We start from the raw sequence: 13,535 nt of genomic DNA on the forward strand, positions 1-13,535 counted from the left end.
TGGGAACCGGCCCCCAGCAGGGGAAGCTCCCGAGCCAGGGCGCCCTCATTCTGTGCGCGGGCGAAGGCACCTGGAATGGACTCCACCCCGACCAAGGCCCAGGGGTGCGACCTGGAGGGCGTTCGGGGGACTCGGAAGGGGGTGAGTAGGCGGATTGAGGGCCTCAGCTGACTCCCTTTTCAAAAACTCCCTTCCTCCTTTCCTACCTCCGCCCATCAGTCACCTTGCAGGGCACCAGCCCTGGGAGGTGCAGGCGGGCCCCAGCGCCCTGAACCCGCCCCAGGGTAGAGAGGGAGGCGGCGGTCTCCCCAGAAAGGGGAGGAGAGGAGGCCGGTGCACCTCGTGTCCACGTGAGTGCCGGACCCAGTAAAGGCGCGGTGGGCGGGCCCGCGGAGCTGTGCCTCCGCACTCGCTTGGGGTCTAGCACTGAGAAGGGTCTCTCCGCTCTGCTTAACCCTTAATTACCTGGACTTGCGACAGAGACACCTCTCCGCACCCCATCCCTACACAGCCAATTTCGCGGACCCGGGTGGGGAGGGGTCAGGGACCTTTTCCCTCCCCTCATCCTGGTTTAGCCAACTCCCGGCGGCCTGGGTCGGGGAGGACTTGACCCAGCGCCTCCAGCCCGCACTCCCCCAGCCTACGCCAGGGAGTGGGTTCCCCCCCTCCGCAGCTGGGGCCGCGCGCCCCAGGACGGCGCGGAAGGCCGGCGTGGGGGGTAGGCGGTAGGGTCGACTGGTGGGCGGTGCCTCTCGGGGCCGGAGGCCGCTCCGGGCCGGCACCGCCCCGCGCCTCTCGCGGTCCCTCCCTCCCGCACGCCGGCGCTCCGCGGCCGCGCTTCCTGCGTCCCCATCCCGGTTCGAGAGCGGGCGGCGCGCTCTCCGCCACCGCGCTCCCTCGACTGAGACTCTCCCGAGCCCCCAGCTCCGGGATCGCGGCACCAGAAGGAGACGGCTGGGGGCGGGCCGGGGCCGTGGAGCCCCCGGCTGCCCAGCTGGGACCGAGCAGGACCCGCTGCCGCCCCGGTGAGTCTGCGCCTTCCGCTCCGCCGCGCCCCGCGGAGGGATTGTTCCTCACGGGGCCCCGGGGGGAGTCGACGGCTGTCTGGGTCTGTCTGTCCGTCCGTCTGAGAGCTTCCTGCCCGCGGTCTGCGGCGGGAGGACGCGGTACTCGCAGCCCCCAGAGCCGCGCCGGGCCAGTGCGGGACCACCCGCCTCCCGGGCAGCGCTGTGAGGCCAGTTGGCTTCGGCTGGGGGAAGGCAGCCGGCCTCCGGGCCCCTGTTGGCGGGGACAGGTGCCATTCGCCCAGCGGGTTTCGAATCCTTGGCCAAAGAGGCACCTTCCACCGGTGCTTAGAGCAGAACTTCTCAGTAGATCCCAGGAAACCGCCGTGGTGCTGCCCGCATGAGCCCCTTTCCCGCATCCCTTACTCTTTATGGAAATGGAGACTTTTAAAGGATTTAGGGGTGTGTGTGTGTGTTTGTGTGTGTGTGTGTGTGTGTGTGTGTGTGTGTGTTAGGTACTAGAGGCAAAGAATAAGGAATCGGGCGTGAGCGAAGTGGGATGTAACTCAGGTTTCTTCATCTGGAAAATGGGTGTGATAACCTCCCGGGATGAGATGGGGCATTCACGCCTACCGCATAGCAAATACTACTCAGAATCCAAATCAGATCTCTAGTCTGCATCCCGAAGGGAGGTCTGTGGCCCGGTACGCCAGGTCTGATTAAGAGGGATGGTCACTCTCAAAAGAAATCTTTCCTAGCCAAAGGACGGGGGTCACTGACGTACTTCGGTTTTCCCGGTCTCACTCGGGCCCTCCCTGGTGGGTGGCAGCCGCAGGCACCTGTGCAGCGGTCTGAGGAGCCTGTGTGTCCACGGGTCGGGTCCTTCCTAACTGTGCTGGTGGTCCAGGAGCTAGGAACCGAGGCATGGCTGAAATGGGATGGGCGGGGCCCGAGCCAGCCTAGGCGGGCGCAGAAGAACGATTGCCCTCTAGGGCTGGCTTCTGGCTTTCATTTTGAGGGAGTGACTTCCAGGATGGCTTCCCTAGTTAAGGGTTGGCTCTGGGACCTGTGAAAGGCTTTCACACTTTGGAGATGTCACACAGGGATCTCGACTTAAGCTGATAGGGCCAAATGGAATTGGGAGGGGGCCCCTTTTCCCTCCAAATATGTCCCTCCCCAGCTTGCCAGAGGTACCGCCCAGACTGGGAGAAAAGGCAGAAGAAAGAGAAAGGGAAGGAGGCTGGTGGTCCATCTGTTCCTTACGGTGTCCTAGGCTGACAGAAATTCAATAATTAGGGTCTCTTGGGCATCCCAGAGGGCGGGGCCTGCCCCAGGGATATAGGGCCAAGGGGCCTCAGAGAGCTCCCAGCCTAGTGAGAAGTAAATGGCAAATGTTGTAGAGAAGTGGCCATATAGTCAGACCCCACCACTCCCTGGATGTGTGCCCCACAGTGGGCTATCACTTTGCCTCTCTGAACGTCGGTTTCTTCATCTGTACAATGGGACTAACCTAGGGTGAGGTGGGACATTCATGCCTGGCACACAGCGAGTATTCTGTAGGAAGTTACAGGGTTAAAGAAGAACAGAACACAGAAAGTAACTCAGAGCAAAGCATGCCAAGAGGTCCTGCTAAGAAAAGAATGCTGGTGTATTAACAGTAGAGTGTCTCAGGGGGATGAGGTAGGAAGGGTGTCCAGGCAGAGGGAACAACACAAGCAAAGGCATGGAGGTATGAAAGTACATGAGGTGTGCTGGGCTGGGGGAGGTGCTCAGGTAGTGGCAGGTGGGTTTATGAGAGGATGGGGGAACAAAGGGGAGTGGAGGGTCTGGAATGAACTGGACTGGATCTGCAGGGCCACGTTACCGCCGGTGGGACTTTATTGAGTAGACATTTCAGAACCATTACACACATGTTGACTGAACACCTGCTGTGGGCCAGGCACTGTTCTAGGTGCTCAGAATATAGATCACTGAGCAACAACAACAAAAAGACAAAGAAAGACACAAATTCTGTTCAAGATCTTTAGGCAGGAGAGTTATTTGATCCTATTGATGCATTAGGAGGATAATTCTGGCGATGTGGAAGTTGGATGGGTGTTTGGAGAAGGCTGCTAGGAGAGAGGAGGCTGGTCTGCAGGTTGGTGGGGACAGTGGGAATGAAAAGGGGGGATGGATTGGAGCCCCACACAGGAGGCAGAGGTTAACATGTGGCCTTAACATGTGACCTTAACATGTGACCACTGGTCAAGGGTGAGACTTGTGGATTCGGTATGAGGCCCAAACTGCCAGCCTGTCTTCTACCACAGTGAGGTGGCAGGTGCCGGGGACCGCGGCAGGGCCCAGGCCCCTCCAGCTGTGTCTTTCCAGCTCTCTGGCCCCAGAAGTCACACGGCCCAGGAGTTTCTGGGTCCATGTGAGGGATGGCGAAGCCAGCAGCCCATCTCCTGTTGACATTTGCACTGGGCTGCCCACCCCTTTGGGGGCTCCTGGTTTCCTGGGTCTCGGTTCTGGTAAATGTCCTTCCCTCCCTCTGCGGGGCTGGCAGTGAAGCCCTCAGAACTCTCGGGCTGGAGGAGACCGGGGCTCCAGGACCTTTGGCTCTGGGTTTCTCTTCCCCCTGCTCCAAATTAAGATGGAATCTGAGGGACTGAAAAGAGTTTTCTCCCTAAGTGCTAGGAAAGTTCCCGAAGCGCAGTTGCCCTCTAACTGGGGACATGGTGCAGGGTCTGCTTCTGGCTGCGGGCCTTTGCTTTCACTTTTGTTGCGTATGCTCTGAAGCCTTGAGGAGTCCTTTTTTGCAGCTGACAACTGTAAAAGTATCCTTCTCCAGGTTATAAACCTCTCTGGGAGGTGGGCCACACACGGCTTTTCACCTGCCACGGGAGGACCCTAGAATGTCCTCTCATTTGACAAATGAAACAGAGAGGGAAAGGAACCTGCCCAAGGGCACACAGCAAGTCAGCAGCAGAACCAGGTCGAGGTTCCTCTGGGTTATCCCGGGAGGCCTGGCCACCTGCAAGTCAGAGACTTGCTTTAGGCCCCAGTTTAGTCCTGGGTAGGTGGTTTTATCACCATCTTAGTCTTGCCGGCCGCTTCAGAGAGTCTTGCTCCTCCCCAGTTTGGACAGGTAGCTTGGCTTAGCCTGGCGATGTGTTTTATTCCTCCCTCCTCCTGTATTGAACACTTGGTGCACTGGCTGCCCATCCTGGGAGCTCTGGTTCCGCAAAGAAACAGGTCATTTGTTTGATTTGTCCTGCTTCAGGTTAGGCTGCCCTGCTCAAGACGCTGACCCCAGGTAGTGCTCCGAGGGTCTCTGCTAAGTGCCTCAGGCTGATTTTCAGCTCCTCCCTGCCCACAGCCCCAACCCCTACCTCCAGGCGCTGGCCTGGCCCTCATCTTCTAGTCTGTTGTGTTTACGTGGGCTGAGCAGCTGCAAGTTTCCTTGTTCTCTCCTGCCCTAGATTTGTCAGACTTAGCAGCCCTTCCCGCTGAATGCTGGGCCTTTTTGCTCTTAGAATATTAGAGCCAAGAAGGGACCTTAACCATCAGAAAGTCCACTCTACTTATTTTACAAATGGGAAAATTGAGGCCCAGGGAAGGGAAGGGCAGGGAAGGGAAGGGCTGGGCCTGAGATCAGAGCCAGGACTAGAACCCAGGTTCCCCGATTATGTCTTGATTTGGGGGTTGGTTCTTGAAGAAAAAAACAAAACAGAACAGAACCCCCCCACCCCCGCAAGGTCCCCTTTCTCCCTACACTTCACACTGCCAGGTATCTGGGGACATCGCAGTCACATGTCCAGAAGGAATACATGCGGGGGCCCCTGGAAAGCAAGGAGTGTGTGTGTGTGTGTGTGTGTGTGTGTGTGTGTGTGTCTGTATATATCTTCACATTTTCAGGACCTGTTTGTTCAAGCTGACTTTCACGCCAGTTTGTAAGCTAGTGATTAAACTTACCTGTCTCTCCCTGAACCACACTTTATAATGTTCCACATAGAAAACTTGGAAGGAAAACATCTCCATATGCTGGCAACCACTGTTGATACGGTGATGTTTTATTCAAATCTTTTTGTTTGTTTGTTTGCTTGCTTGCTCTGCTATTTCATATCCTGGTTTTTTTCAATTCATCATCATAATGTGTATTTTCCCCGTGTGATAATTTTTTCACACCGGTTCTAACCTGCCAGTTTCACGTGCTGTTACCATCTGACGTCTGGAGGCCAGATTTTTGTGTTGGCTCTGTTGAACACGTCAGTAGCCAAAATTCTGTAACCCTATGCAAATTATTCACCACTGTGGGACTTCAGGGGGCCCTGAAGTCCCACAGTGCATCACCTCTGCATCACCATGGCTGTTTGGGAAAGGGCTGTGTTTACAAAATCTAAAGCAAACAATGATTCTCAGTGAGCCTCTGGGAAATGAAGGACACCAGCCATGGGGGTGGGGTGGGTGTGACCCAGAGATTACAGGAGGGAGGAAGAGAGTTTTGTGTCTTCTGATCTTTTGCTGTGTTGGTTTGAACCTAGCCAAGTGCTCCCACCTTCTTGTCATCACCCCTTGCCCTAAATCTCCCCAGGACTCGGCACTGGGGTGGCAAGTGCAGGTCCCTAGAAAAATCAGTATTTGTTTTGCTTGTCTCCAAGCCCTGCCTTTTGGAGAGCAGGTGTTTCGGTGGCAAAGATGTGCAGAGAATTTCTTACCTGCTCAGGTGAGGTCAGTCACTCCACCCTGGGGACAGGATCTCCTGGCATCTCTCCTCCTCTACCTGGATCCCAGCTTTGTGAATGCCATGTAAATTTCCAACACTAGAAGTGATCTGGGAGATTCCCCAGGCTAATGTTTACAGACCACAGGCAGAGACTTATTCATGGGTTTTAAAATCAGGGAAGTGGTTTTCCACGAGCTCTTTTTAAGTGAAATAGAAGAAAGTAGACAAGCAAACAGAGCACCTCCTGTCATGAGAAGTATTCTTTAGTAAAACTTTCTTAGCTATTTGTAGGAGGCTGTGCACTGAGTCACCGGACAAATATATTTCCAACGGCGGGGTAAGAACCTTGGGCAGCAGTGCTCCGGTCCACTGGTTTTTATAACTGTGATCCTGGGAAAGTTGGGCTTCCTTGGACGGGTCCCAGAAGCAACTCAAGGGCTTGCAGGGACAGGGCTGAGTGATGGGAAGCAGGGCCAGCTGGACAGAAACGCTGCTCACAAACGTTCCAGATGTCAAAGTGCGACAGATCCCTTTAAAGAGATCCTGCGACTTTAACAATAAAACAAAACGGCAAGTTGGAAACTGCGGCTGGTCTAGCCAAGAAACTGAGGCCAGAAAACAGAGTGACCGGGGCCTGCACGGGGCGGGGCGGGTGGGCTCTCAGGCCTGGCGATGACGAGAGTCTCCGGATGAGGCACTCAAGTCAGTATCAGAGCTGCAGGCCCAAAACACACATTTGCTGTGCAGCCTGGCTCTCCTACAGGCCATGCTGGTATGTGCACCAGGAATTCATGTTTATCATAAAGCCTGTAGCTGTCATGCCAGCGGTCCAGCCTTGTCACAGTGCACAAAACAGTCCATTTGTTCACTGCCAGCATTGAAAACATATCACAGGGTTGGTTAAGCCTTTTTCAAGGAGGCATTTCTTCTTTTTTAATGTCCCCAGAGCTTCACTAATAGAATAGTGAATAAGTGATGGGCTCAAAGTCACCCAGCAAAATCTTGCCAGAACCAGGACAAGAATTCACCGTGGTGAGCAAGGTCCTTTTTTTTTTTTAGGATCGTGATCTCGTAGGATGTATAGTTCTGGATGTGTCCAGAAGGTTCCGCCATTTCTTCTATTCAGGACATAGAACCAGGTGGCACTAAGGCTTGGTGGGTTTTATGTCTTGGCCGCTTTCTCCTCTTCACATCTGGTCTGAGAGGGAGAGAGAGGGCGAGGCAGAGAGAGCATTTATGTACCTTGCCCTTGATCCGTGTTTTCCCCGCCCCACTGGCCAGGCTTTGTTGGTAGAGTGTGGGCGTGGTTTCTTGAAACTTGGTTGGGGGTGGTGGGTGGGAATATGATAAAAAAACAAACCCCTTGCACTTTCAGACCCTGAAGATTACAGCTTCATTAGCAGCAGTTTGGAGGGTAGCAATTAGCTGCCTTTGGGGAATTGCTTTCAAACAGTGACAGATGCAGATTGTACTATGGGGGGATGGGGAGGAAGTCTTTGGCTGCCACAGACAGGCATTTTAAACAAATGTACTGATATTACCGTGTGCTGGTCACACAGCTGGTGGTGAACTAAAGAGGCCAGCTCAGCCCTCCAGGTGGGCCAGTCCTCCTGGGAGTCACCATTACAATAAGCTGACCAGGGATGAAGACGCCCTGGAGCTCAAAGGAAGTAGTTTAACCCACTCTTAGAGAGTTAGTTTAACCCACTCTTAGAGAGTCAAGTTCAGAAAGAGTGAAGTCTAAGCTGAAATCTCAAGGGGAAGCAGAAAGTCAGCAGCAGAAGAGGGTGCACTTGGCAGGGCACGGCCTGTGCAAAGGCCCAGAGGCGTAAAAACAGCTTAATTCACACCGGCTGATACAAGATGGGGAGGGCAGGGGTGGGAAAAGCCATTTACATGATTTCTTTCATTCATCCCGTATCCACTGAGTTCTTTCTACAGGCCAGGTGTTCAGGGTTTTGGAGGAGGAGTTGGGGAGAAATGTTCCATAGGCGAGATGGGGTTCCTGCTCTCCTGGAGCTGAGGCCTTATTGGGTGGGAGGAGGGGTCAGTATGTTAGAAAACAAACAAGTGAAATAAACCCATAACCATATCAGTCACTGAACTAAAATCTTAACTGCTTCCCCACTGCCTGCAAGATCAAGTCTGGGCTAAGCTGCTTAGCTTTGAAAGCTCTAAAGATGATTTCTTGAAACTTGGGACTCCTTTGAGTTCAGACTCAGTTTACCTTTACAGACCCGTTCTAGCTGCCCCTGCCCATCTCCACACCTCCAGTGAGTCTGTCAGAAGGAACCAGGAGCCACTTCCCACTCACTCTCCTCCTCCCACCCCTGACCCATAGCCATGAGCTTGGATGGCTTTTCTGCCTGGACTGTTGTCTGTCCTAGTCAAAACTGGAAAAAAAAAAAAAAAAAAAAAAAAGGACGGGATAATTTTAGATTTATAGAAATGTTGCAAAAAATAGTCAGAGTTTCCGTATACCCTTCACTCAGCTTCCCTAGTGCCCGTATCAAAACTAAGAAATTCACATGACCAGTGACTGAAGGACAGACTTTATTTGGATCTTACCCATTTTCCCACTGTCATGATTCTGCTTTGGGATCCAGTCCCATGACACCACCTTGCATTTAGTACCCACGTCTCCTTGGTCTCAACCGATCTGTAACAGTTTCTCAGTCTTTCCTTGGACTTTGTGACCTTGAGAGCTTTGATGAGTACTGGTCAGTGTTTTGTAGAATGTCCCTCACTTTGGGTTTGTCTGATAATCATCTCATGATTAGACTGGGGTTTGAGGTTTGGGGAAAGAATACTACAGAGGTGAAGTGTCCTCCTGACATCATGTCAGGATTTACACGACACCAGCATGACTTATTGGGGATGTTAACCTTGATCATTTGGTCAAAGTTGTGTCTACAAGATTTGTCCACTATAAAGTTACTAAAGCCCCTTTTTGGAAGGGGCTTTTAAAGCATGATAGTAAAAGATCAAATTATAAAAGAAACTCCTGAAAGTGATGGGTAGATTAGGCTCCTAAAATTTAAAACATTTAATACAGCAAATATTAAACTGGAGTGATCTTTGCAACACACAACAGGCAAGGGGCTCTTTTCTGAACACATTTGGGACCTTTCCCAATGAAAAATTGAATGCCCTAGTGGAGAAATAGGATTAAGAAGGAATGCCAGTGATTCCTTCGATAGCTCAGTTGGTAGAGCGGAGGACTGTAGAGGGAGCTTTCAAGAAGGAATGCCAGTGGTGCATAAGCACATTGGGGGAAAAAAATGAAAAAGGAAAAAGAAACAACATTCAACCTCATCATATTAAAGAAAATGCTAATTAAAACAATGCCGCCTTTCACATGGCCAATTTTAAATGTTTGGAAAAGTTTGAAAATTTTAAGCTGAAAAATGTGTTCATATTGGGAGGTGGGGCTTTCCCAAGCTCAGGGAGGGAGTGTAAATTGGAGGACATTCTGAAAACGCATGTCAAAGCTTTAAGAAACGTAGCAGTTTCAATACCAGGAATTTATCTGGAGGAATCATGATTGTGTAAAGAGTTAGTTTCAACTTGTTTTTTTTTTATAATAGCAATAAAATTAGAAACCAACTGTATGTCTGGCAGTAGAGGATTTGTTATATAAATTATGAGTCCACCGTGTACAGGAATATTACTCAACCACTAAAAAATTATGGTTTAGCTGAATACTGATGACGTGCAGAATTGCTCATTATATATCAAAATTTTAAAAGGTCACCACAACATGCTGCAGTAAGATCTCGTTTTTGAAAAAAAATTTAAAGTATATTTGTTTACAAAACACTCAAGAAAGTCTGAACACCAACATAGATATTCTCAGTAGTTACGGATGGTGGGGTGATGGATGATTTTAATTTGCTTTCTGCTAATCTAGATTTATTAATTTTTGTTTAATAAACAAGCAGTGTTTTTATAACAAGAGAAAATGTTTTACTTTTTAAAAATCTCATAGAGTTTTTGTGGATCCCCTGGGGGTTACTACAAGATCAGGTAGTCTGTAAGCTGTAGAAGGCTTTGCAAATCTTAGCCACTCTTCTAGATGATTCGTTTACCATTTTAACTTTGAGCATCTGGGCCTCCCTTCCTGGACTTAGGAAGCTGAGATAGGAGCAAGGCAGAGACCACAGCAGCTTCACTCACCTGCACCTGCGAAAGCTGTTTCTTATTGGCTGAACGTTTGTGTCCCCCCCCCCCCAAATTCATATGTTGAAGCCCTAACGATGGTATTAGGAAGTGAGGCCTTTGGGAGGTGCTTAAGTTTAGAGCAGGTCATGAGGGTGAGACTGTCCCCATGGGATTAGTGCCCTTACAGGAAGAGGAAGAAAGAGAGAGATCACCAATGAAAGGCCGGCCGTGTGAGGACACAGCAGGAAGGCTGCCGCCTACAAGCCAGGAGGTGGGGCCGCACCAGATACCAAGGGTGCCGACACCTTGATCCTGGACTTCCCGCCTCTGACTATTAGAAATAAATGTCTGATGATTAAGCCCCCCTAGTCTACGGTATCTGTTCTAGCAGCCTGAGCTAAGACGTCACCCTCCCATTATATACAATACACACACACACACACACACATCTATATACTCTGAGGGGTGTGCATGTATATAAATATATATATTTTTATAAACAATAAAATTTACCCTTTTTCATGTCCAATTCAATGTACGAGTTTTGGCAAACACATACAATTGTGTAACCACCACTGTGATCAAGACATTAGAGAAGTCTCGTCGTCCCCCCAAATTCCTTCACGCCGCCCCTTTATAGTCACCCCCTCTCCCACCCCTGGCTCTTAACAACCAATGTTTGCTTATACGCCTTACAGTGGTGCCTTTCCTGGGGTGTCATACAGATGGAATCATACAGGGTGAAGCCTTTTGAGCCCAGCTTCTTTCACTCGGCATAACGCGTGTGAAGTCCTCCACGCTGTGTTGTTCCGTTGCACGGAGGTACCACGGTTTGTTTACCTTTACACGTGTTGAAGGGTGTTTGGATTGTTTCTGGTTTAGGGTGATTATGACAAAAGCCGCTGTAAACATTCGTGTGCAGATATGGGGATGAACATAAGTTTTTTGTTTCTCTTGGGCAAATACCTGGGAGCGAGCTTGCTGGGTGTGTGTGGTGAGTGCCATGTGTGTGAAGTGGCCAAGCTGAAAAAGTTTTGTGCTGATGATGCGGGGAGGGGAGGGCGGGAGGGATGGACTTCTGTTGAGTACCTGCTGTGTGCCGCACGCAGAGCCAGGGGCTTCATCCCACCCTCACCACAGCCTGGGAGACAACGGGTTCTGGCCTCCCCTTTACAGATGACCCACAGAAAAGGCAATTTCACATAATTCGACCTAATAAATGCAGAACTACTCTCTTTGAATCTGGGGACAGAGGAGGGTGGGGGAGGTTGTGATAACAGACGGTTTATCCATTATGTGTTCTCATCTCTACACCCTCCCCTCCCAGCATCGCTCTGGCGTTTACACATCTTGATAACCTCCAGCCTCGCTCAGAGTCGATTTGCTTAAGTGTGAAGCCCCTAACTTCTACAGGAAGGTTCTTCCCAGCTCCTACTCCCAGCACCAAGGCTGTGCAGGGACTTAATAAAATATTAGTACCCTGCTCCCCTCCAGTGTGGAACTTTAATGACCTGTGTTGAACACCCAGTAGAAACAGTTCGTCCCCTCTCCTTGAGTGATGTTTTTGCCTTTTCCCAACTGATGTGGGTTCAGCTCTGTCAGGAAGGAAGTTGACTTCTCCCCAGTTGGGGACCTCCCCCTTCCTCATGTTAGAGGAATGGAAGTAACAATGGGTTATGTATAGTTCTTAACTTAAGTCATTTTTTATTAACTTTTTTTGTTTAGTTAGAAAATATTTTGGGGGGAGGGTATAGCTCAAATGGTAGAGTGCATGCTTAGCACGCGCAAGGTCCTGGGTTCAATCCCCAGTACTGCCTCTAAAAATAAATAAATAAACCTAATTACCACCCCCCCCAAAAAAAAACAACTAAAAAAAAATTATGGTTTAAAAAATTTAAAAAAAAAGAACTTCTGGTTAAGAAAAAGAAAATATTTTTATCCATGATTTTAAAAAATCAAACAGTTTAAAATGCTATTCAATGAAAAAATGTAAATCTCTCTCATCTCAGACCCCAGTCCTTTTTCCCAGAGGGAACCTGGTGCATAATTTCCTGTATATGTTTCCGGAAGTTTTCTATGCATATAATGATGTCTGTAAACACTGCTTTTAGATAGTCCCCTGGTAATCAAAACAATAAAGTGTTACAGTTGTCTGGACCATTTTGAAATTTTGGGGTAATTTTAAACTTGTAATAACTCATATCAGGGTCCTCAGAAGTAGATTAAGGACCCACTAACTGCCTGAAATTTTTTTTTATTGAAGTATAGTCAGTTTACAATGTTGTGTCAATCTCTGGTGTACAGCATAATGTTTCAGTCATACATACACATACATATATTCATTTTCATATTCTTTTTCATTATAGGTTACTACAAGATATTAAATATAGTTCCCTGTGCTATATAGAAGAAACTTGTTGTTTGTCTGTTTTATGTATGGTAGTTAGTATCTGCAAATCCCAAACTCCCAATTTATCCCTTCCCACTCTCTTCCCCCCCGGTAACCGTAAGTTTGTTTTCTATATCTGTGAGTCTGTTTCTGTTTTATGAATAAGTTCATTTGTGTCTTTTTTTTTCTTTTTTTTAGATTCCATATATAAACGATATCAAGTAGTATTTTTCTTTCTCTTTCTGGCTTACTTGACTTAGAATGATCTCCAGGTCCATCTATGTTGCTGCAAATGGCATTATTTTATTTTTTATGGCTGAGTAGTATTCCATTGTGTAAATATACCACAAATTCTTTATTCAGTCATTTGTCGATGGACATTTAGATTGTTTCTGTGTCTTGGCTATTGTAAATAGTGCTGCTATGAACATTGGGGTGAATGTATCATTTCAAAGTAGAGTTCCCTCTGGATATATGCCTGAAATTTTCCATCAAACCTTCCATCTCTGCATTTTTCAGAGGAAGGTCAGGAGCTCTCATCAGATTTTTAAAGGGGTCTATAGCCTGAAAAACAGAAAGGAAGAAGCATGGCTAGTGATGTACAAGAAGCAACCTTGTACGGATACACAGGAGATAAGTGTGTAATTAGCTGAGGGTACAGGTTCTGAATTTATGGATCATTGGTGCTCAGTTTTGGGGTTGGAAGCTGACGGAGCCATTGATCGAACAGAGGGACGTGCCGGGCTGAGTGAGCGGGGATGAAGTGCGTGTTCTTCAGCCCTGGGTGCTTCTGCTGACTCATTGCATGTGGGGAAGTATGCTGGCAGCTTTACAACTCTCGTATGCTCTTGCCCAGTTACTGGGAACTGGAACGAAGTTGCCCAGTCACTGGGAAATTCTCGTCGAGAGGAGCAGACAAACCTGCTTCCTACAAGAGAGTTTCAGGCTGAAAAATACTCAAAAAAGAGTTTCGGGAAGTTCCCCGAAGGCAGAGCTGTATCCGGTGGGTGAGGACAGTCACGGATGCTTGAGGAAGTAGCCTTTGGGGGGTCAGCATCCTTGATGGAGTTGTGGGGGAGGGGGGCGGCCAGCCAAGTCTTCCCAGCACCCCAGTTTTGGGGTGGCCTTCGAGGAGGCAGATCCTGGGCTGGCTGGCTGGCTGGCTGGCTGGCCAGAGGGTCTGACCTTACTAGGTATTTCTAACATTAGTTTAAATGTTTGTAGCAATTGTGGCTGGCACTCTTCTAAGCATTTTGTATATATTAACTCCTAACTC

The 13,535-nt window shown here is 49.2% G+C and overlaps 1 protein-coding gene across 2 annotated transcripts in view; it reads left to right on the forward strand.

Moving 5' to 3' along the window:
* The first annotated feature begins 402 nt into the window (after positions 1–402).
* TMEM51 (transmembrane protein 51) overlaps positions 403–13,535 on the forward strand; it is a 47,956-nt gene continuing 34,823 nt past the window's right edge. The window contains exon 1 of one of the 2 annotated variants that reach the window (XM_032495243.1): positions 403–1,025. The gene's annotated coding sequence lies outside the window, so the exon portion shown is untranslated. The remainder of the gene's footprint in view (positions 1,026–13,535) is intronic. The other variant, XM_032495242.1, reaches the window with a different exon arrangement.

Source organism: Camelus ferus, chromosome 13 (genome assembly GCF_009834535.1).
Source record: "Camelus ferus isolate YT-003-E chromosome 13, BCGSAC_Cfer_1.0, whole genome shotgun sequence".
In the NCBI taxonomy this organism is placed as follows: domain Eukaryota; kingdom Metazoa; phylum Chordata; class Mammalia; order Artiodactyla; family Camelidae; genus Camelus; species Camelus ferus.